This window comes from Cervus canadensis, chromosome 5 (assembly GCF_019320065.1).
Source record: "Cervus canadensis isolate Bull #8, Minnesota chromosome 5, ASM1932006v1, whole genome shotgun sequence".
NCBI lineage: Eukaryota > Metazoa > Chordata > Mammalia > Artiodactyla > Cervidae > Cervus > Cervus canadensis.
The window spans coordinates 90483590-90504814 of NC_057390.1; the positions used below are offsets into that span (position 1 = coordinate 90483590).

Sequence of the window (21225 nt, forward strand, 5' to 3'; positions counted from 1 at the left end):
TAGTATTCAGTACCTACTGTGGACTGGCGATCTGACCAAGTGCTTTATCTGTGATGCCTTAGTTAACCTTTGCAACAATGGTAGGCTCCCCCCATTTTCCTGATGAGGATAACTGAAATTCAGAGAACAAAGCCATCAGTACAAAGCCATAAGCCACTTGGTTTGAAAGCAGATTTGCACCCAAGCCCAGCTGACCCATCAAACCACTGCTCTGCACACAATCCCAGGCACAGCTGGGTGGCTGGGTCACTGCCTGGCTGGGACACTGCCCCCACCAGTTTGTGTGAGTGGAACGGGCAGGGAGCTGGACCCCAGCAGCTGCTGTCTGCAGGCTCCTGCCTCTGGGAAGTCCCCCTTCTTGGTAGGGAGCTGTCCTGAAGCTGCAGCTCCATCTCTTCTCCTCCAGGATCCAGCCAGCCCTGGGGCTACTCTTAGGATCGGAGAAGGAGGCAGGAGAAGGTAGGTTAGACACACCCAGATGCAAGTCACACCTCTGCCTCTTGCTCACCGTGTCTCCTTGGCTTGTCGCTTCCCACTGGGGCCTTGGTTTTCTTATTGCAAATCAAGGGGTGATTTCAGTTCCTGTCTCTGGGGGGTTTTTGTGATCCCAGAATACAAAACGGGCATTTGGCAGTTGGTGGCTGTTTCCGTATTGGCAATTCATGACACTGTGGGGCGAGGACTGCGTCTTGGTGGCACCTATGAGCCTTGGGAGCACTTTTCCACGTTGGGACACGTTGGAAGTTCCTCAGCCCAGAGCCGCCCTCTCCAGGGAGTTCATCCCTTTCTTGCTTTGCTTGGTCATTCATTGATTCCACAGATCTGGACACTGACCTAAGATGCACAACAAGCAAGAGACAGGACGGAGCTGGCACTTCCATGGGGAGAACAGCCAGAAAATAGGAAGTGGGGGAAGTAGGTCACTGACCCAGGGGTTGGAGACAGGTGACCGGGGGCCATGGTCGGGGGCTACCTGGTGGAGTGATGGTCCCCGAAGTCTCCCGGAGACGGCAGTTGCTGGGGATTTAACATGCTGCTTGTTGTTCAAGGTCCCCGCTCTCCCAGGGGGCCTGGATTGGCCTCTTGGGGTCGTTTTACTTCAGATGTCTTTAAGAATGTGGTTTTCCCAGGTGGGAGGTGGGAGTGTCTCTCAGGCTCCCCCAGGATTCTCACCGGCTCCCTCTCAGGGCTGCTGGTCCCTGGGGCCACCCCGGGCAGGCCCTAACCAGTTATTATCACGGTGACTCCCCTCAGTGACCCCGTGATGCAGGTTCTTTTGGGCCCATTTTACAGATGGGGAGAAGGAGACTGAGTCCTCTGCCTAAGGGCTTCATAGTAGGTCTGTGCCTGAGCCAGGATTTGAACCCAGGCCTTTGATTCACAGAGCACCCCCCCTAAACCACCCGGCTCTAGTAGGAGTGGCCTCCTATGTGTCTGAGCGGTGCTGAGAATAGAGAGACCATCAGTGCTCTCAGTGGACTGAGAAGTGACCATTTCCCAGTGAGCTGGGTTTGCACTTACTCCTGCTCCTAGGCTCTGGTGGGTGGGGGGAGCCTTGTGTTAGGGATGAGGAAGCTGAGGCCCAGAGAGGTTCATGGCTTGTCGAGGTCACTCAACCCCAGGCAGCCTGACTGCACGACCACTGCTGTGCCCCTCGTTCACCTTGGCTGTGTCCATCCCAGCTTTGACCTACATACGTATTTTGCATTTGGACAAACTAAAGCCCCTGGGTTTCCCAGGGGGTACTAGTGGTAAAGAACTTTCCCACCAATGCAGGAGATCTAAAAGATGTCAGTTGCATTCCTGGGTCGGGGAGATCCCCTGGAGGAAGGCATGGCAACTCACTCCAGTCTTCTTGCCTGGAGAATCCCATGGACAGAAGGGCTTGGCGAGCTGTGGTCCATAGGGTCGGACACAAATGAAGTGATTTGGTATGCACTTACAAAGCCCCCAAGACAATTCAGCAGTGTGATCCCAAACTGGGGAGAGGGTGAGCCGTTTGGGTCATTGTGGAAATGGACACCCCTTCCACAGTGAAGTTGCATTTGAGATGCCACTGATTCTCAGGGCAGGAGAAGCCAAGAGAGATTGACGGTGGTTATGACGGCCTGTGGGTGTGAATTCCCCTGGGAACTGATGCGAGGGCCGTAGGGCTTTATGGTGTCTAGGACATCAGCCTTTTAAAAGAAAACGTTCCCAAAGCTGTCCCATCCCACCAAAGGCAAGCAGTCCTTAAACGGCAAAGGAATAGCCGTGTTCCGTGTTCACAAAATGGTTGAGCTGGCGTTCAGGCCCATTTATTTAAACCCAGAGTCGACGAGGCTAAAGACTTCAGCTGTGAGTGGCAGCTCGCCGCCTCGCTTGCAGCAGGGGAGCGTAATCTTCAGGGTTTTCTTCCCATTTACGGGTTTTTGTGTTGTTGTATATTTGTAAAATGAGGCTTCTGCTGGCAAAAGCAGGTTTTAGCGAGCGCGGCAGCTCTTTCAAGACCTAATAAGGCCCCAAAGGAGGGTGTGTTCCGGCAACACTTTCCTCCCCCCTGGGGGCGGCCGATTCCAGCTTGCTTCATACACTTTGGGCACCGGGTACCATCCGTCTTGCCTCCCATTAACGGAATTACCGCCATCACTTCTGCGGGACAAGATGGGCCCTTTGGAACTGCCTTGGGGACAGAGGCAGGAGCAGCCGCCAAGCAGTTTTGCTTAGAGGGGAAAGGAAAGGAAAAAAGATACAGAGAGAAAAAAACCAATCTCCTGCACAGATGGATGGTTCCCTGGGTCCTGAGAGCCCGGGCCGAGGTGGAAAGGGCTAACAGGCTGCATTGGGATACCACCCGGAGGAAAGTGGGCAAGCTGGATGGCCCCTGTCCCCGACACATAAGGAAAGGACTGGTCAGCCTGAACTGACACCTTGAGTTCAGAGGAAGGCAAGGAGGGGGACCCAGCATTTGGGGGGTCCTTCCGTATGCCTGACCCTGCACCGCTGCTTTGGGCATGTCATGGGAAGTGGGTGTCACTGGCTGCATATACAGATGAAACAGAAGAAGCTTAGAGAGTCCAAGAACTTGCTTCAGATTATTTCATAACGTGGTGGCCCTGGGTTCGTTCGTTTTCCTGGGCCGCCTTCTGGAGAATAGCAGCGCCCCTCCGAGAGGTGACAAAGTAGCAGAGTGAGGACTCCAAGTCCAGATGCCTCTGCTTCACTCCCAACACCCCCAATTCCACACGGCCGAGCCAGCATCTTGGGGGACTTTGCTGTTACACAATGATGCTGAACCTGTCTCTTCATCTTTGTGAGCAGGGTCTGAGGAGGGACTGTGTGGGACTGTGGTGAAGGGTGGCTGAGGAGGTAGCAGTCGTGGAGCCCAGAGCCCACAGGTGGGCAGACTGGCGTTCAGAACTGTCCATGCCAACTGCCCACCACCCCCCTGCCTCGCCCCCTGCTTACCAGGCCCCCTCCCTCTGCCATGCTGAACTCAAGGCTCTCTTGGCCTGTAATGCCTTGCTTCTCTCTTCTCAAACTTCACCACCTTCTGGAGGCTCCTTTGACCTCAGGATACTGCGTAGGACTCCGCTTTGGGCCCCACGCCCCCCTGTGCTTCCCCCCAGGCATGTCCCCTATCCCCTTCAGGCCCACCGACTGATCAGTCCCTTGACTCGAAGCCTCTCCAGAGCTGAAAGTCCCCTTTCCTCCGTGGTCGCAGGGCCCAACCCAAGGCCTGGCCTGGCGAAGGTCTGGGTGACAGAGAGGAGAAGTGGCGCACCCTTCGTTTGCTCCTCAGGCCCTGCTACCATGGAGACAGCTGCAACTTGGAGACTGTGTCTAGAATCCAGGCCTCTGCTGTGCGCAGATGGGTTGGCTGGCTGGCTGGAACCTGTCCTTTGGGGCGAAATTTTGTGACTCCTACACCCTGTGGGCCTGCTACAGGTGATTCCTTAAAGAAGGGTTTGATCCTGTGGGTGATGACCCTGTGGTCCTGTGATGACCCAGAGTTTGGTCCTATCAGCGATGGGTGTTTGGAAGGGTCTTGAGTGGGGGACTGGCTCCCTGAAGCCCATGGCGGAGGGCGCTGCAAGAGAGGGGATGGGGGCTGGCCTGGGGGAGCGGGGGAGAGGTGGGCAGCCTGGGGCAGAAATGAAGAGGGGCCTGGTGTTAGCACTCTGGGCTCCTACCCAGAGACCCCTGTGTCAGGGAGCAACAAAGCCAAGGATGCTGGTTCAAAAGAATGTTCTGTTGTGGCTTGAACTGCTTCAGGGCCTTGGGAATGATTCCCGGAGCTCGGGAGTGATTCCTCATGGGCCCGGTCTCAGCGCCCTCCTCAGTGAAGAAGGGGTGATGAGCTCTTGGCCCTTGGACCCTATCCCTGGATCTAGGGTGGGGCTGGGGCTGGGGTGAGACCCCGGCCTGCAGGGGGTCAGACTTGAGAGTGAGGGAGGAGGGGGCAGAATCAGGAAGCAAGAGTGAATTCCTGCCAGAGACTGAAGGGGCTCTTGACTCCCCAGCGGCTTCGTTGTGAGCAGGGGTCCTGCGTGTGGCTGGGGCGTGTTGGGAGCGGAAAGGCCCGGCTTGGGTGGAGGCTACATGCCACGTGCCCGGGGCCTCCTCTGCAAATGCCAGTCCTTTTCTCTTAACAGTATGGAATTATTTACGTAGATTTATCAGCTATCTTTTTAAAAAAGCAACATCTCCTCCTCCTGCTACTGTTTCTTTTTAACAGCGTGTCCATCAGGGGTTTACATGTGCTGTCATCTTGTAGTCTTCACCTTGTAAATGGCTTCATTTTTTAAGTGAACCCAAGGCTCAGAGAGGTAAAGTGACTTAGCCAAAGTCACCCAGCAAGGATCTGAACCCAGATCATCTCCCTTGGAAGCACCTGGGGACCCGTAGGGATTGACCAGTTTGGGGGTGGGAGGGCTCGATGGAGGACACAGGGTATGCAGGGGCTGGAGGTATGAAACCTCCAGGTGGCAGGAAATGGTAAGAGGCTCCATGGAGTCCGTGTGTCGGCTGGGATTAGGATCAGAGGTCAGGAGGCCTTGGATGCTACACTCTGGAATGATGACTTGATCTGGAAGCTTTGAAGGTTGATAAAGGAGGGAGGAATAGTCAGGACAGTGTTTCTGGTAGTGTGTGTGGAAAATGGTCTGGTGTTATGGAGGGTGGTCAGGCCAGGAGACTGGGAGGCTGTTGTGGTTGCCCGTGTGGGCTCCCCCAGAGCCTCTCACCTGCCTGCAGCTGGAATTCCTCCCCAAAAGAACCTTTGGCTCTCTCCCGCCCACCACCGCAGCCCCTCTGCTGGGTGTTGAGGTGGGAGGCCCCCTCACCTCCACACCCTCAGCCTCTTTCACAGCTTTCTTGTGAAAAACAAGGCCGACGCCTATCAACTTGCTGGGGACAACGTGCGAATAAATGATAAAATATGTAAAGCTCACAGCAGCTGCTTTGGGAAGGGGAGAAAAAGTGCCATGGATGTGTTATTTTCCCTAAATCCGGATTTCTGCATTTTTTTTTTCTTTTCCGGGGATGAGAAGCTGGAGTTAATGGGAGTGCGTCCACCCGGGAATACATTTATTTCCCCCGATTTCCAGGCGGTCTCATTAATCTGCTAGAGACGCGGTTTTCTAACGTGCTTCCTGGGAGCCCATCGTATCGTCACTGTGATCGAATTCCGACTCTCTCCTTATTGATTGATTGATTGGTCTGGAGGAGTCAGAGGTGAAGGTGTTCATATGAGCAACTCTGAGCTTTAATGTTTGTCTGTGGCACATTGTAGGGTTGTGGGGGGAGTGGGCTGGGGTCCAAGGTCCCCCTGACCCTCCTGGTCATCAGCCTGTCTTGCAGATGCCCTGTGGCACACAGCGAGGAGCCACTGTCAGGTTTGATGTGAGGCTGCGTGGAAAGGTCGGTGGTGCCCGGAGGGTGAGCTGGCTGCTCCCCGGAGCTGTCCGGGCATTGTTTCCACAGAGGGTGAGCCTAGCTTAGCCCAGAAGCCCTTGCACGCCCCCTCTCAGAGCCAGGTAACGCCAGGGTGGTTCCAGAGGAGATGAGTCTGTCCCAAGGGGCTGGGCCACACCCCTCCCACCCTGGTCCCTCACAGGGCCCAGCACTCACTTGGGATGAAATTCAAATATTTTTATTGTGAATGGATGAATGAGGGTGAGTGGACTAACACGTTAGTTACTGTCTGGGTGACTTCATGTGTCCGGGTGGGGTCTCATTTCATCATGACCAGAACCCATTTTTCAGTCAAGGAGACTGAGACTCAGGTGAGGATCGTGCCCAAGGCACCCAGCAGAGAAGCCTCAGCCTGCTTTTCGTGAAATGTGTCTGCCCCTCCACTCTGGTTAGAGCACCAGCCCCTCTACTTGTTAGCCTTTCCCTGTTTCTTTAAAAACTAATTATTTGTTATTTATTTGGGCTGTGCTGAGTCTTAGCTGTGGCACATGGGATCTAGTTCCCTGACCAGGGATCGAACCCCGGCCCCCTGCACTAGGAGTGCAGAGTCTTAGCCAGCGGACCACCAGGGCAGTCCTATAACCTTTCCCTCTCGATGCCAAGCTCCCCGAGGGCTGGACCCAGCTGCCCAGACCAGGTCCATGCTCCCTCCTCCTCCTTCCTTTCCCTGAGCTGTGTTCTCGCAAGGGAAGGGGGGAGCCGGGGCAGGTGGGCCTACTGTGTGCCAGGCACACCCTGAACACTTTGCCTCCACGGTCTCATTAAACCCATCAAGTGAGCTTTTTAAGGAGGGCTCCTTCCCCATTCTCACCTCATGAAAAGTGAAGCTCAGAGAGGTTATGAAACTTGGCCAAGATTTCCCAGCAGATGGGTGAAGGACCCCAGCTTTAGATTCAGGGAGGACAGTCGCCTGCTGAAACAGACCTGCTGGTGGAGAACGGGTGGTTTTTGTGGGCTGACCGGGCACGTGATAATTTAGAAGGCTTGACTTTTCAGCGGTCTAACCTGGGGCATGATGACGTCAGAGGCTTTCTCACCAAGAAAGAGCAGGGAGTCTGCTCGGGTCAAGCAGGGTGGCCGGGGGCTCCCTCAGCCCCCTGGGACACATGGGGCCGTAAGGCCCCCAAACCACATCAGTCCTTCGACCACCCGCTCCAGCCCTTCTCTTTCTGGCTTTGGTTGCCCTACCGATTATTTGCTAAGCAATTTGCTGCACGATCTGATTTAATTGTCCCAGCGACCCCATGAAGCCTTATTTGTTCCACCCCAGCCCGCTCCTCAGTTGCGTTTCCCCCGTAGCACTTATTGAGTCTGAAATGGCCATGTCTGTTTGCTGCCGTGTCTGGATCCACCTCTTGACCACACACCTCTAGAGGGACAAGGCTCTCTGCCTTGTGCCTCAGACAGCCCTTGGCTCCGTGAGCCTCTCAAGAAAAGCCTGGCAAATGATGACGGAATGAAAGAACCTCGTTTTCTTGGAAAGGAAACAGAGGCCCACGGAGCACAACTCTGTGCCCTTGGTCGCCCGCCGGGGCAGCATGGACCCCCTGCCCATCGGGGGCCAGCTGGGGCCTCTCTTGCTGACCAGCCTTCAGCCTGGAATTCCAGGTGTGCCTGGGTGCCTGCAGGTTCACGCCGCCCAAAGAAACTTTCAGACTGCGCCTGTGGCTTTGGATCGGCTCAGAAAAAGCGTGTCCTGTGACTGCTCAAGGAATCTGGGCATTTAGCCCAGAAAAGAGTGTGTTTCCTGGCTTCCTGAGAACTGGGGCCCACCCTGCCCCTGGCCTGGGCGTGTAGAAGGGGAGGGAGGGAGAGATGGACGCCAGCCCTGGAAAGGCAAGGACGTCTGGCCTTATCATCTAAGGTTCCTGAGACTGTCCAGGCAAGGCCACCCCGGCATGGTGGGGCAGAAAGTTTCCCCAGCGTTGGGGGCATCTCTAAGATGGGATTAGCGCTCTTGAGTTACTGGAAAAGAAACATTCCTTGAACTCAGACAGCTTGTGATCCTCAGCGGCTCTGCCGGCCACCTCACTGGTCACCACACGGTAGACGTGGGTGCAGTGGTCACGGAGCTCAGGGTGACTGGCTTCCATTGGGTCATCGGGCCGCCCCCCGGGGCCAGATGTTTCGAAAGCCCCTCCCTGCAGCGCCAGGCATCTGGCCTCTCCCTCCAAGGCTGGGCGCGGGTTTACGAGGTGTCTTTGAGGAAGGCTGGAGTCATCCGGCCCGTGATGTCTGCTCGTTGCATAATTTCACAATTCGGTTTTCTTTTCACAAGAAGGGTCAGTGCTTCTCTCTCCTTCTCCCTCCTCCTTTTTCCTCTTTTATTTTCTTTCCCTCTCGATCCTCCCTCATTGACTGGCCCGGAATGCCTCCACCCTCTGGCTGGGAGATCACCGAGTCCTCAGAGGAGATTAACTGGAATTACCCACAGGTTAACTGGAATATACTTGTCAAGTCTCTGAGATGGAGAAACCTCCTTTTCGTAGTCAGAGAAGATTAGAGGAGGCCAGCCTCCCTTTTCCTCAGCGAGGATTAAAAAAAGTCACCCAGGAGGGGCACAGCAGCTGGAATTTGGTTCCCAAACCCCAGACCCAGGCCAGGTCTGGGGCTGTGTGGCTTTCTCGTGATCCTTGGTGACATGAGAAACTTAAGGACAGGTCTGGCCTCAGCCACTTTCTTGTGTCTGGTGTCCTTTTATGCAGGATGATGACGATAGATAGAAATTGCGTTTTAGATGTCAGACAACGCTGGCAACCTTATGTCCACCTTCAGAATTTGGGAGAATCTTTACAGTCCTGTGAAATCCCTAGGCCTGTGCTCAGTTGCCCAGTTGTGTCAGACTCTTTGCGACCCCATGGACTGCAGCCCACCAGACTCCTCTGTCCATGGATTTCCCAGGCAAGAATACTGGAGCGGGTTGCCGTTTCCTCCTCCAGGGGATCTTCCTGACCCAGGGATCCAACCCACATCTCCTGCATCTCCTGCACTGGAGGCAGATTATTTACTGCTGAGCCACGGGGGAAGCCCATCACTAATTAACGTCCTCTGAAGCACCCGAAACAGAAGTTGAGTCTGAGGGAGTCTTCGATGCCTGGAGAACCCGGGAAACCTCGGCTACACGGGGAAGGCCAGCTGTGCTGGGCGGGGGGTGGCGGGGAGCGTGTTCATTTCCTCGAGCTGCTGTGACAAATCCCCGCCAGTGGGGTGGACTAAAACAACAGAAACTGATTCTCTCACAGTCCTGGAAGCCAGAGGTCCAAAATCAAGGTGTTGGCAGCGGTGGTTCCTTGTCGAGGCTCTGAGGGCGAGTCCGTCGGGTGCCTTGCTCCCGGCTTCTGCCGGTTACCAGCACTCCTTGGCGTTCCCTGGCGAATACACACACCTCTCCTACCTCTGCCTCTGTCATCAGAGGCCTTCCCCTTGTGTGTCTCTGAGTTCAGGTTTCCCTCTGCTTATAAAGATGCCAGCCATTGGCTCTAGGGCCACCCTAATCCTGTGTGACCTCATCTTAATTTGATTGCGTCTGCAAAGACCCTGTGTGAGTTTTGAAGGGATGCTGTCTGACCTGGTACAGGGGAGAGGGTAGGGCATAGCTGAGCCATAGTCCTCTGGACTGTCTGCGGCCGTTTGCGTGGGGTTAACCAGGGTACCCAGGGGTCCCGCCAGCATTCCCACGGAGGAGACAGATGTGCACAAGGACCCCAGACCAGGAAGGAGAGTCAGAGCCCCCCACTGTATAGAGTGAGAGACCCAGGAGGTGATCCGGGCAGGACTCGCTGACCCCACTGCTCTGCATCCTGGACTCGCTGGCCACAAGCGTGTAGTCCTTCGGTGGCACCAGCCCAGGTAGCTTAGAGCCGAGAGCAGCTCCTTGTCCTGCACGAGCCGCCAGCCATGTCTGGGCTCCCCGGGCGGGAGAGGGGCCCCGCCACTCTGGGTGGTGCCTGCCAGTGTGGCCTCTGCCTGCTCTGTGGGTAAAGGGCAGCCTGCAGGGCATGAAGGAGGGATCCCAGGCTCTTTTGTTTCCCCCGGGGACTCTTATCTCTTTTGGCAAAGGCCCTGTGACCAGTCGTTTCCGGAGACACGTCCCAGCATGACACCTCCTGGCCAAGTGATCTTGAGCAAGCAAGTCCCGGGCCTCTCCGCGTCTCTCTTGGCCTCTCCTGGGCAATAGGAGTAGTTTCCAGCCCTGCCCGTTTCTGAATTAGGGGACGCTGTACAAGAGTTTGTAACCACCTTTCGTGACTCCTTCTGGTGCCTGGCATGGAGCCTGGCACACAGTCAGTGCTCAGTGAATGCTCAGCAAATAGGAGGGCATGTCTTGGAGCCCAGAATGTACACTCCGTGGCCCTCGTGAGCTACAGCCCCAGAAGGGTCTCTCGAGAGGGAGATTCTGTAGGCATTTCCTTCCTCCTGTCTGTGATGGTCACCGGAGATGACCAAGGCAGGGGAGGTCAGCGTACGTGTAACTGGCAGAGGCTTGATGCTACTGAACTGTGACGGGGGCTGTCATTCATCATGTAACTCATTGAGTAAAATCATACCTCAGCTTGGTACCATGGGTGGTAGAGTGTGCAAAAGAACCCAGAAGGGGAGCCTGGAGACCTGAGTTCTGGTGCTGGCTTTGCACGCCTTACTGGCTCTCTGTGCTCATGGTTGCTCACCCCCACCTCCCCACCCATTTGCAGAGCTGAGGCCATCGCTGCTGTTAGGGCCTCTGTCCCACACCTAATTCCAGGCCCACCCAGCTTCCAGGCCTTTGCACAGGCTGTGCCATCTGCCTGGAGTGCCTTCCTCCTGTCCTCCGCTCAGAGCAGCTTCCTCTTCTGAAGAAACACCGCCACACCCCCCCACCCCCATTCTTCGGGCAGACTGCAAGACCCTTCCTTGTGTTTCCACACTCTGGGTGTGCAAAGCAGCTGTCACACTGGCTTGTAGGTGTGTTAGCTTGTGAAACTCCTCTCTCTCTCTAAATGGGGAGCCCCACTGAGGATGGACACTGGTTCTGGTCGATTGAACAAATGATTGAAGGTCCTTGGGCCCATCACTTCTCTGCTCCGAGCCTCAGTTTCCTGTCCTTCTGCTTTCAAGCACAGGAAGTGGGCTGGTGGATTCTTTGGGGGGTTATTCTGAGGTCTCTGGTGAGACATGAGACCTCAGATGAGTGGATTCAGGGTTTTTCCTGCTCCCAGGAATAGAGCAGTGGTGTAGTGGCGGCTGGAAGCGTGTTTGTTGAACGACCGCCTGCTGCTGGTGCAGTGGTAGAACACTACGTGGGAGATGTCTGGGTTCTCTGCGCAACATTCCCGCTTAGTGGATTCCAGTGTCTGGGGAAAGCCTGGACTGCAGCAGCCTCGACGGCGTGGTCCTGACTGCTGTTGCGTCAGCCCTCCCCACCTGTCCCTCTGCAGGGGTTCTTCCCAATTTTAGAGGGAAGTGTGTGTGCTTCCTCTAAAAGTTCTCTGTCCAACGCCTGAGACTCCGTGTGCACCCGCCCCGCAGAACTCCCCCTGTGCGTCCTTGTCTGGCTGGAGCTCCCCTTCATGATGTGGACACCAGACTCCACCGGGTTCATCCCCAACTCCCCACATTCCAGGCAGGCACAGGATTTCAACCTCCACCTTTCCCAGCTGTGAGAATCAGCACCTCTCTGAGCCTCAGCCTCCCCATCTGCAAAATGGAGATAGTAACGCCCACCCTGGGAATGACCCAGCAGACCCAAACATGTGATACAGCGCATGGCTCGGAGTGGGAGCACGCTCTCATTGTGAGTGCGTCTTCCTGGAGCGACCCGAGTGACACAGACATTAGCAGTCTGCTTGTCGAGGCCAAAAAATGTCCGTTGTCTGAAGAACTCTGTTTTGGAAGACAAGTCCAGGTTTTGGGTCAGAACCTTATTCCCTCAGGAATTTCACGGTTGAGCATCCAGACAGATTTTATAAGCTTGGTGACTACCCAAGCCTTTGAGCCTTCCACGTGGATGTTCCCAGGTCAGGCTTATTCGGGAATCTCTTGCCCAGCTGGGCTGCTTGTCGCGTTGGTAGCATCATTTCCAAAGAGCAGGTTCTGTCTGGCTGTGAATAGATGTTTTTCTCTGTCTTCCTTGGATGTCTGAATGGCAGTCTCCCTCCTGCGGTCCCAGAGGCCGACCTGAGTGTAAAACTCCAAAATGGACATCAGAGCAGGGTCGTCCATGCCTGCTCGGACTCTGGGCCCCCAGTGAGCCTCAAAGAGGTGGGTCGATGGCTGCTGTGACCTGGGAGTTTCCTGGGGGTCTCCCGGGCTGTGGTTATAAAGGCTGCTGAGCAAAGCGAAGGAATCAGAGTTCGTGGACAAGCTAGCAACTGAGAGCAGCAGGCAAGTTAAGAAGGATGGCTCGGGGTCTCTAGAAATCTGCCTTCTGGCATCCAAGACACAGATGCAAAGCCCTTGAGGGCAGACAGGACTCTGGTGATACACCTTCTGCAGGCTGAGGGCTTTGTGGCTCAGTGGTTAGAGCCACACTAGGTGGGTTCATACCCCAGTTCTTCCACTTATGCTGAATAGCACATCTGACCTTTTTGTGCCTCAGTTTCCCCCTTGTGTAAAATGGAGCTAATCCTGTACTATAAGGGGATCAGGAGGTTAACCTCACTTAAGTGCCTTAGAACAAGGCTCAATGCATAGTAAACTGTTGTTGTTGTTCAGTCACCAGGTCGTGTCCAAATCTTCGTGGCCCCATGGACTGCAGCACGCCGGGCCTCCCTGTCCCTCACCACCTCCCAGAGTTTGCCCAAGTTCATGTCCATTGAATCGGCGGTGCCATGCAACCATCTCATTGTCTGTCTCCCTCTTCTCCTTCTGCCTTCAATCTTTCCCGGCATCAGAGTCTTTTCCAATGAGTATCGGTAAACTGAGGCCCTGAGAGGGCAAGGGGTTCGTCCGTGGTCATCCAGCAAGTCATCAGAGCAGCCAGGCAGAAACTCATGATTCCTCGTCTCGTGGACACTCCCCCCCTCCCTCTGCCCCCTCAGTCAGACTGTTTCAACTCGCCTTCTGCAGAGGAAATCGCGTGACCCCTCAGCCCACAAGAATTCAGACTGTACAGAATTTCGGAAACCTCTTCGGGCTGGCCAGGGGCCTTGTTGCAATTCCATTCAGCTGCTAGTTCTTTTTCCTTCCCTTTTTTTCTTTTGAAAGCTGCAGAAGCTTTCCTTTTCTATCTCCCCAAAGAGAAAAATTAACCTTCTGGCAAAGGAATTTGAACTTAGGTACCTGCTCTGTGTCTCTGAACCAACCCCTGTCCTCTTTCTGAACCTCAGTTTCCTCATCTGTAAAATGAGAAGAGTTCCCTCCCTCCACCTCCTGCCTTGACTCGACGGCCCCCACCTGCCAGCCTGTAATTGCCTTGGGGACAAGTGAGCTGAGACATGCCACCCAGAGCGCAGATCCGCGTTGACGGTCGGGTGAGCGCTGACTAAACTAAAGCTGGTGACGCATCCTTCTAGGAAGTGAGGTGAAACCCACCAGAAATGCTGCCCACTTCCGCCCACCTCCTAGTTTCAAAGGTTATTTGAGTCATCAAAGTTGCCTGTACTTTTCTTGCTGTCTTGTTTCAGCAAAATGCTCCTCGACCCCTCTGGGCTGAGGCCCGGTGGCCAAGACTGTCCCATCTGCAGACGTCAGGACCAAGGGGCTTGGCGGGCACCCCAGCCACAAGCTCTGGAGGCTGCCAGCCCAGGGAGTGAATCCCAGTTCCCAGGCTGGTGACGCCACCCCTCTCTGAGCTTCAGTCTCCTTATCTGAGAAATGGGTGGGTGAGCCCCGCCAGCAGGGTGAGCTGGGAAACCCCAAACAGGTGGACGGGAGACCCCACTCATGCTCTCTTCTGTCCTGCTTAAGAGGCTCTGGTTCTTCTGGGCTCTGGCTAGGGCACCGGAGATGTTTATATGCCCGAGTCCTCCCTGACTGTGGGGGACAGAGGGACATTTGGCCAAGCCAGGAAGTCTGGAGGCAGACCCTCACCCATCAGGGCCAACAGCACCCTGAGTGCAGCCCTCTCAGCCTTCCGATGGGGACCCACAGGCCCAGGTGGGGAAGGACCCAGAGCAGGGAGGCCGTGGAGCCAAGACTAGAACCCGGGATCCTAGACCAGGAGTCCCTTCGCCCTGGGTTCTCCTGGCACCATCAGGGGGCCAGCCTGGCTGAACCTGAGAATTTAGGGATGGGTGCCATCGTGGGCCTGGAGTGGAATTGGGACTGAGCCCTATTTTGATAGGCCCTGACAGGGGCCTCAGGCAAGTCACCTCCAGCCCTGAGCCCCTATTTCCTCGTTTCAGAAATGGGCATCTCTCCTGCTGTGCCCACCTCTCAAAGTTGTCCTGAGGCTTCATAAGATGGTGTGGGTAAAAATGCATCTGCAGAACAGTCAAGAACTGTCCAGATGTGAAGAATTTTATATTTGTCATCCCGTGGGGCTTTCTGTATCCCTGTCACTCAGGGCCTGGTACAGAGTAGGTGCTCAGTAAGTGTGAATCAATGAATAACAATAGGTATCGTTTATTAAGCACCCGCTGTATATACTAAGCATCACCCAGGGAACTTGCTGTGAGGTGCTGTAATCCTTACAACAACCTGGGAATTCAGGTATGTCCCCATTTTACAAATAAGAAAGCTGAGGCTTAAAAAAGTGAAGTCATTTACCTAAGGTCACACACAAGTGGAGTGTGAGGAAGTCAGGATTCACACCTGACTCTTAAGTCTGTGTGTCCTTCCTGGCGCTCACAGTGGCCTGCTGGGTCACCCTCTCCCTGGGCTATGCTGGTGTTTAACAAATAGGTCCCCAGGCCGAGGGGTGGTGGGGTGGGAGGGAGGGGGATTTGCACAAAGCCTTGATTTGTAGCATTTGCCAATTTCCATGGAATAAATATCCTGCCATGCCTGAGTGCAGGCAACCAACGTGATGACTGTCTCACAGAATCCCTGAGAATTTAGCAAGCAGCCCCCGACAAGCCAGGACTCATGGCTCCGGTACCCTGTGCACCCCTCCACTTTGCAGCCCCTCCCATGAAGGAAGGCCACAGTGTTGGTGGTGTCCCCTTTGTGGGACGACAGACTGGAACCAAGCAGATGGCTTGGGTGGGCATACCTAGACCCCTCCCCACAACCCTCTCTCTTTAGAACCCCTGGAGCTCCCTGGGGTCTCAGTATCACACAAAGACTTGGGGAGAGGGGGATGGATGAGATGCGAAAGCTGATCTGCAGCACCGAGACTGGAATATTAAGGCCTGCCAGCCCCACCGTGTGTGATATTCCTGCCAGGCCCGGAGCAGAGCCCTGTAAACGCCGGGATATAATGGACAATAAAAGTCGCTGGAAAATAGTGAGTCTCCTAGGACCGCTGTCATCCCTGCCACACGCTGCTTGCTGCAACCACGAGCCCTGTGATCATGAGGCACCATCGTCATGTAAATATATAGGGTCTCTCGCCAGCCGTGGGCCAAGATTTATTTTATTGAGACAGTGAGGGGAGGGAGGCGGCTCAGGTTCATCGTCCTGGTAACTTTGTAAAATGCTTTGCCATCACTTCCAGCTTCCTGGAGAATACAGCAGGAGCCAGTGTGGTCTCTCCCATTGCCCCCAAGAAGGGGAGAATCCCCAGAGGCGGAGGTCACCTCCTGCCACGTTCACAGGTCATGAGATCGGGGACCCCTGAGGAATGAGGACCGACCTTATTGTGATGGTTGGTTCACAGACAGAGTTGCTGGAATTAATTGTGGAAACGTTGCTATTGAATGAGCGCTGGTTCTTTATGGTGATAGTGGTAATCATAGTAGTAGCAACAGCCACATTTATTGAGCTCTTGTGTATGCTTTGTCCTGCTGGTCTTGAGCTGCATATCCTCCACTCTGTCCTCATGACAACCCCATGAGATGGGTCCTACCCAGCCCCTGTTCACAGAGGAGGGAACTGCAGAGAGGTAGCCGAATTCCTGTGGTGGACAGAGGCAAGTGCAGGATTTGAACTTGGGGCTGTCAGAGTCCAGAGTCTGTGCTGGGCTGCCTCACCTCACTTCTGGGCCCTCAGGTCCCAGATCAAATGCCACCTGCAGATCCCTGCAGCCCCCTTGATTGGCCCAAGTTGGAATCGGTGGCCCCTGATTTGATTCTGCAGTGCAGTTAAGCACTTTGGTCTGGTTCCCCCATGACCACAAGGACTCAGGCCCACCTTTCCACCCACGCTCTGTCTCTCTCCAGCTGGGACACGTCCCTCGAGTCATGTGACCTCGCTAGCCTCAGTTTCCTCATCTGTCAAATGGATGCACTGTCTGCCTTGCAGGGTGGCTTTGTAAGCACACACGCTTCCAACACCCCTCCAGGATCTGGCCTGTACTTCTCATCTGAGGGGCGCTCTGTGTGTGGATGCCCCGTGTGCACATTCCACCTCCAGGGTGGTGTGTCTGAGAGCCAGGAGGCCTCTGAGCCGTCTTCCCACATGGCTGTGACTTGTTGCGAGGGAGTGTGACTTGTGGGGAGGGCAGTGTGCAGGGCCTGGGGGGCTGACAAAGCCTTCCAAGGCCAGAGAGAGAGAGTCCCTTAGCAATCCCAGACCCAGAAGGTCTGGTTTTCCTCCCAGACCTGAGCCTGGGATTAAATAGAGGCTCCCGGAGCTCAGATACAGTCCGTGCCAGTGAGTCGCAAATCCTCCGTCAGCCTCATAAAAATTGTTGGCCCATGAAGAGCCCTCCTAAGACTACAGAGCCTGACCCACCCGTGTTGAAGGTGGGGAAACTGAGGCCGAGAGATAGGCCATGACTTTCCCAAGGCCATGTGGCCCTTTGAGATTTCCAAACGAGTCCTGATCCACCACGCCACACCCCGAGGCTCAGAGCAGGATTCACCCTCGAGGAGTTAAAAATGGCCGCATAACTTCCCAGACCGACTCAGGGGCCGCAGGGGTCCTGGGGGTGGAAATGCAACACAGGCAGGTCCAGGGCCTCACCAGAGATTATGTGCTGGCCCAGAACTCCTCCGGGGGTGGCAGGACTAGAGGGAGAAGACACTGTCACCCACAGACTGAGCCACACTGAGCGTCACGGAGGTCATGCTGGAGGCTCATGGTGACCTGAGGCTCTGAGAGTCTGGGGGCCACTGGGACTATGCCCCTCAGCACAGCTCCACCCCCTCTTCCGAGTCCCAGGTGGACAGGTGGGGGGTGACTGGCAGTGCATGTGTGCCCACAGGCAGGGAAACTCATCAGAGCCAAGGTAGACTTCTGGAAGGTTCTGGCTACTCCGGTCAGGAGGAGGAGAAAGACTCCCACAATCTGTGTTTCCGCAGGGTGCTAGCATGTCCTAGATGAGCATCCTGGAGGAAATTTGTCTCCAGCAGACAGGACGCCAGAAGCAGGAGAGAAACAATGGTTTGGCAGAAAGTGCCCAACCCGAGGGCCTGACCGGCCTGACTGGAGCCTCTACTGTGGGTGCAGGCGGATGCCTCCCAGCTCACTGGGTCATGAAGGACAGTCCTCGAAGGGGTGCCCCATGCACTGGGGCTCCGTCCACCCGCAGACCTGTGGACAGCTGGCCAAGGGCCCAGCCGCAGCCACCCAGGGGGCCGACACCTGGCATATGCCCGACAGTTGGGCCCGGCTGGTGGGGAAGGTGCGCTGGCAGGTGGCCGAGCCCTGGTGCCAGGATCCGGCTCCCTCTGTCCTCCGGGGCCTCAGCTGCCATATGCCCGTGTCAGTCCCAGCGGTGGAGCTGCAGATGGGGCGCGGGGGGTGGCTGGCCCAGGGTGGAGCTGGCTCTCATTCTGGAAAAGGAGGCAGGTGCCGGCCATGGGAGCTCTTTTCGGAGACGGAGGGTTGGAGCGGGCCTGGAGGCGTCCCTGCCTTCTCTCACGTGCCCGCAGGTCCGCCGGCCTCCAGGCCTTTGATCCCACTGTGTTCTCCGCCCAACTCACCTCCCCTCTGGTGCTGACCTTGCTCATCCTTCCAGGCCCCCCACAACCCCGGACTCCACCTCACGTAAGGAGCTGGCCGTGACCTTGGCTGGGTCACAAAGTGAGGGTCTATCCGGCCTTTTCTTGGGGGCTCTCTTACTGCTCTTTTCTGGCTTGTGGTTATCTGTCCGCGGGTTGCTGGGTGCTCTCCTGCGATCCCATAAGAGCAAGGGGGTTTCCATCTGTCTGCTCTTGGGGTCACCAGTGGTCAGCCCTGGCCCTGAGCAGAGACGGCAGCTGGAAGGACGTGTGGAGGGAAGGGAAGGCGGGAACTCTGAGCTCTCGGTTTCTGGATGCACCCAGCCTAGTTTGGGGGAGCATGGGGCCAGAACGTAAGGACGTAATGACATTGACTCCATGACTGGGGCTCTGTTGTGTGTCGGGCCCGGGGCTAAGCACTTCTGAGTCCCGTAATGTAGCCCCCCAGAGTCTGGGGCGCTGGGTACTCTCTGTGTGTCCCTGTTTTACCCGTGAGGGCCCCGGAGCCCTCGCAGCTGGGGTGCGGCCAGAGCCAGGACTTGAATTCAGTGCTGCTGCCTACCAAGGCTCTCATCTCTTAGGCAACAAATCTTTGTGGCTCAGCTCACAAAAGAGAGATTAGTAAGGGTTCAGCTTTTTTTTTTTTCATTTGTTTGGCTGCGCCAGGTCTTAGTTATGACACATGGGTCTAGTTCCCTGACCAGGGATCCACCCAGACCCCTGCACGGAGTCTTAACCACTGGACCACCAGGGAAGCTCCTAGAAAGGGTTATGCTTTTAAAGAGACAGTAAGAATATTGATGGTTCTTCATGTTTGCTGGGCCTCAGGGGGAGTGGGTGAGGATGCAGCACCGGGGCTGAGGGCAGGACCCCTCATCCCTCCGAGGCTGGTGTAATCTCCGTATCTGCGGTCCGGTTTCTGGGTTCTGGGTTGGGAGTGAAGGGGTGGTGGAGCCTGCGGGGCAGATTCTGCTGCCTGACCGTGTGGGTGTGTGGAGTGGGTTTAGGAGAACAGGTCCTGGCCAGGCGCTACCACTGCTGTGCCCGTGGCCCCGGGCCAGTCTCTTGCCCTCTGGTCTCAATTTCCTGGAGAGTAAAATGGGGGAGCAGGACCGAGCGATCCCAGAGTGGACTCTGGTTGCATCCCAAGCCCGCCCCCCAGCTTCGGGTACACACAGGTGCTCTCTCTTAAGACTGGTGGCCGCTGCCATCAGATTCCAGTCCCTGGTGAGCAGCGGGCTCCCTGGTGGCAGTGACAAGTTCCTTTCACCACGGAGGTGGCAGCCGGAGCTATTTTTGGAGCAGCTCGTGGTGGGGGAGTTTCCTTTTGGCAGTGGCTGGGGACGGGAGTCTTGGGCAGGGGAAGTCCCGTGCGGAGACCGGGCTGGTCCCTCTTCCTCCACCAGCCCTGGCACAGAGAGGCCACCCAGATCCCCAGAGGTCCCGGGACTGTGTGAGCATCTGCCTTTCAACTCGAGCCGAGACCTTCCCGGAGCTCCACAGAAGCCACTTTGCAAGGTACTGGCCTTTGCCCTGCCTCCCACTGTCGGGAGCCCCTCACCCTCTCCAGCCACCTGGGGCTGCTCTCTTTGCCCTTGAGGGTGTGCCTAGCGAGTGATAGGGAGACAGGCCCTAGAGACCTCTGGGGTCTAGACCTTGGCTACCTCTCTGCCCCCGCCGCCCCCTTGACCACACGCCTGGTGGGGGCTGCCGGTGGGCCAGGGCCATCAGCCTGGCATGGCCTCTGCACTGCCCAGGTTGGAGGGGTTCACACTGGGTGATCCCGGACTTTCCAGAACTCCCAAGGTTACGAGGGAAGTGGAAAAAGTACTGATAATTCTTCTCTCCCCGGTGTGGGTTTTGGCTTCCGGGGCCCTTCCTGATGGCCTGAGCAGTGAGGGCTCCATGGAAGTTTCTCCTGCTGGGAATAGCCATTCTTTCAAACCTTAAAATGAGAGCAGGAGAGAAAATTAGGGGAGGCCAGGGGTTGAAGAACTTCCCCCGTGGAGAGGCCACCTGTGGGATTGCGGACGTCCTCCTGAGGCCCAGGGCGGGCTTTTTACAGGCACTGAGCCTGCGTCTCCCCGAGCTGGGTTTCCCCCTCAGCTGTTGGTTGGCAGGGCTGTATCTGTAGCCTGAGACAGGACACAGGACTAGAGGAACTTCTGCTCTCCCAGGCTTCTTCCTCCTGGCCCCCGGTGCTTATGTACTAGATCACCACCCTCTGTGGCTTGCTGGGGCCACAAGGAGAGTGATTTGGTCTCTGCCCTTGAAGAAATTCTCCATTTGAGGGAGAGGAAGATGTGGGAACAGGCAGTGATGGCATAGAGACCAGGCCAGTGGAGACTGGGAGTCACTCACTCACTGTCTGAGGAAGTCCAGGAAGGCTGCCTGGAGGAGGTACCCTAGTTTGTGCCCAGAAGGAGGATCCAGGTTTGCCAGGAGGCAGTTCATTCCAGGCCAGGGGAAGCGGAACCTACCAAGGCCTTGAGGAGAGAGCAAGTTCGTTTCCCTGGTGGACTGGGGTCCTTGGGATGGTGGGCCCGCCCAAGGGTCCTGAGGCTCCTTGCAGAGTGAGACCACCAGCTTCCCCCAGCTCCATGGTCTCCAAGGATGGCACTGGGCAAATGAGATTAAAACCCAGACTTCAGAGAGTCGGAGCTGGGTTCTGACACAGGTGCACTCCGTTTACCAGCATCACTGGCTTGGCAGGTCACTTGGCTTTTCCGCGCCTCGGTTTCCTCATCTGTAAGAGGGTGGTGCAGACTCGTGGGGGAGCATGCCAGGGTGCTATGGTCACTCCCCGGTGCAGAGCATGGGCTGGGCAGGTCTTCCTTCACCAGGTCCTGGCGCCAAAGGCCCTCCTGGGGAAGAAACCAAATGCCTCATTGCTCTGAGAGATGCTGAAGGTTCCTACATTTTCTTTTGCTCACAGAATTGGGTTTTATTACCCACGGAGGAGAAAGTAAAAGGTGATCCGGAGCCTCCTCGATTTTAAAAAGGCTCAGGAAATCCCCGCAGTGCAGGCGTGGTATGTTTTCAATTGCCTGGTGACCTCTGCCTGATCTGAGACCTCGGGGAATCTGAGCGTGGAGGCAGGTGTTTCTTGCTTGGGGCATCAGGAGGATGCGAGGAGCCCCATCTCCACTGACTGATCAGAATTTTACTCAACCAGCTCCCGCTGGACACCCGTTTTGTGCCTGGCCCTGGGCGAGGCCCTGACAGTTTAGAGATGACTTCTGAGCTCAGTCCCTGCCTTGAAAGGCCGGCAGAGGAGGAGGGCAGAGTGACAGAGGGAGCAGCTTGT

General features: G+C 56.0%; 1 protein-coding gene across 2 annotated transcripts in view; it reads left to right on the forward strand.

Moving 5' to 3' along the window:
- NEK6 (NIMA related kinase 6) overlaps nucleotides 1-21225 on the forward strand; it is an 85248-nt gene that overhangs the window by 12987 nt on the left and 51036 nt on the right. The window contains exon 1 of one of the 2 annotated variants that reach the window (XM_043469520.1): nucleotides 19284-19436. The exons of the other annotated variant lie outside the window; for it this stretch is intronic. The gene's annotated coding sequence lies outside the window, so the exon portion shown is untranslated. Of the gene's footprint in view, nucleotides 1-19283; nucleotides 19437-21225 lie in introns of those variants that run through there. 2 annotated transcript variants of the gene reach the window in all.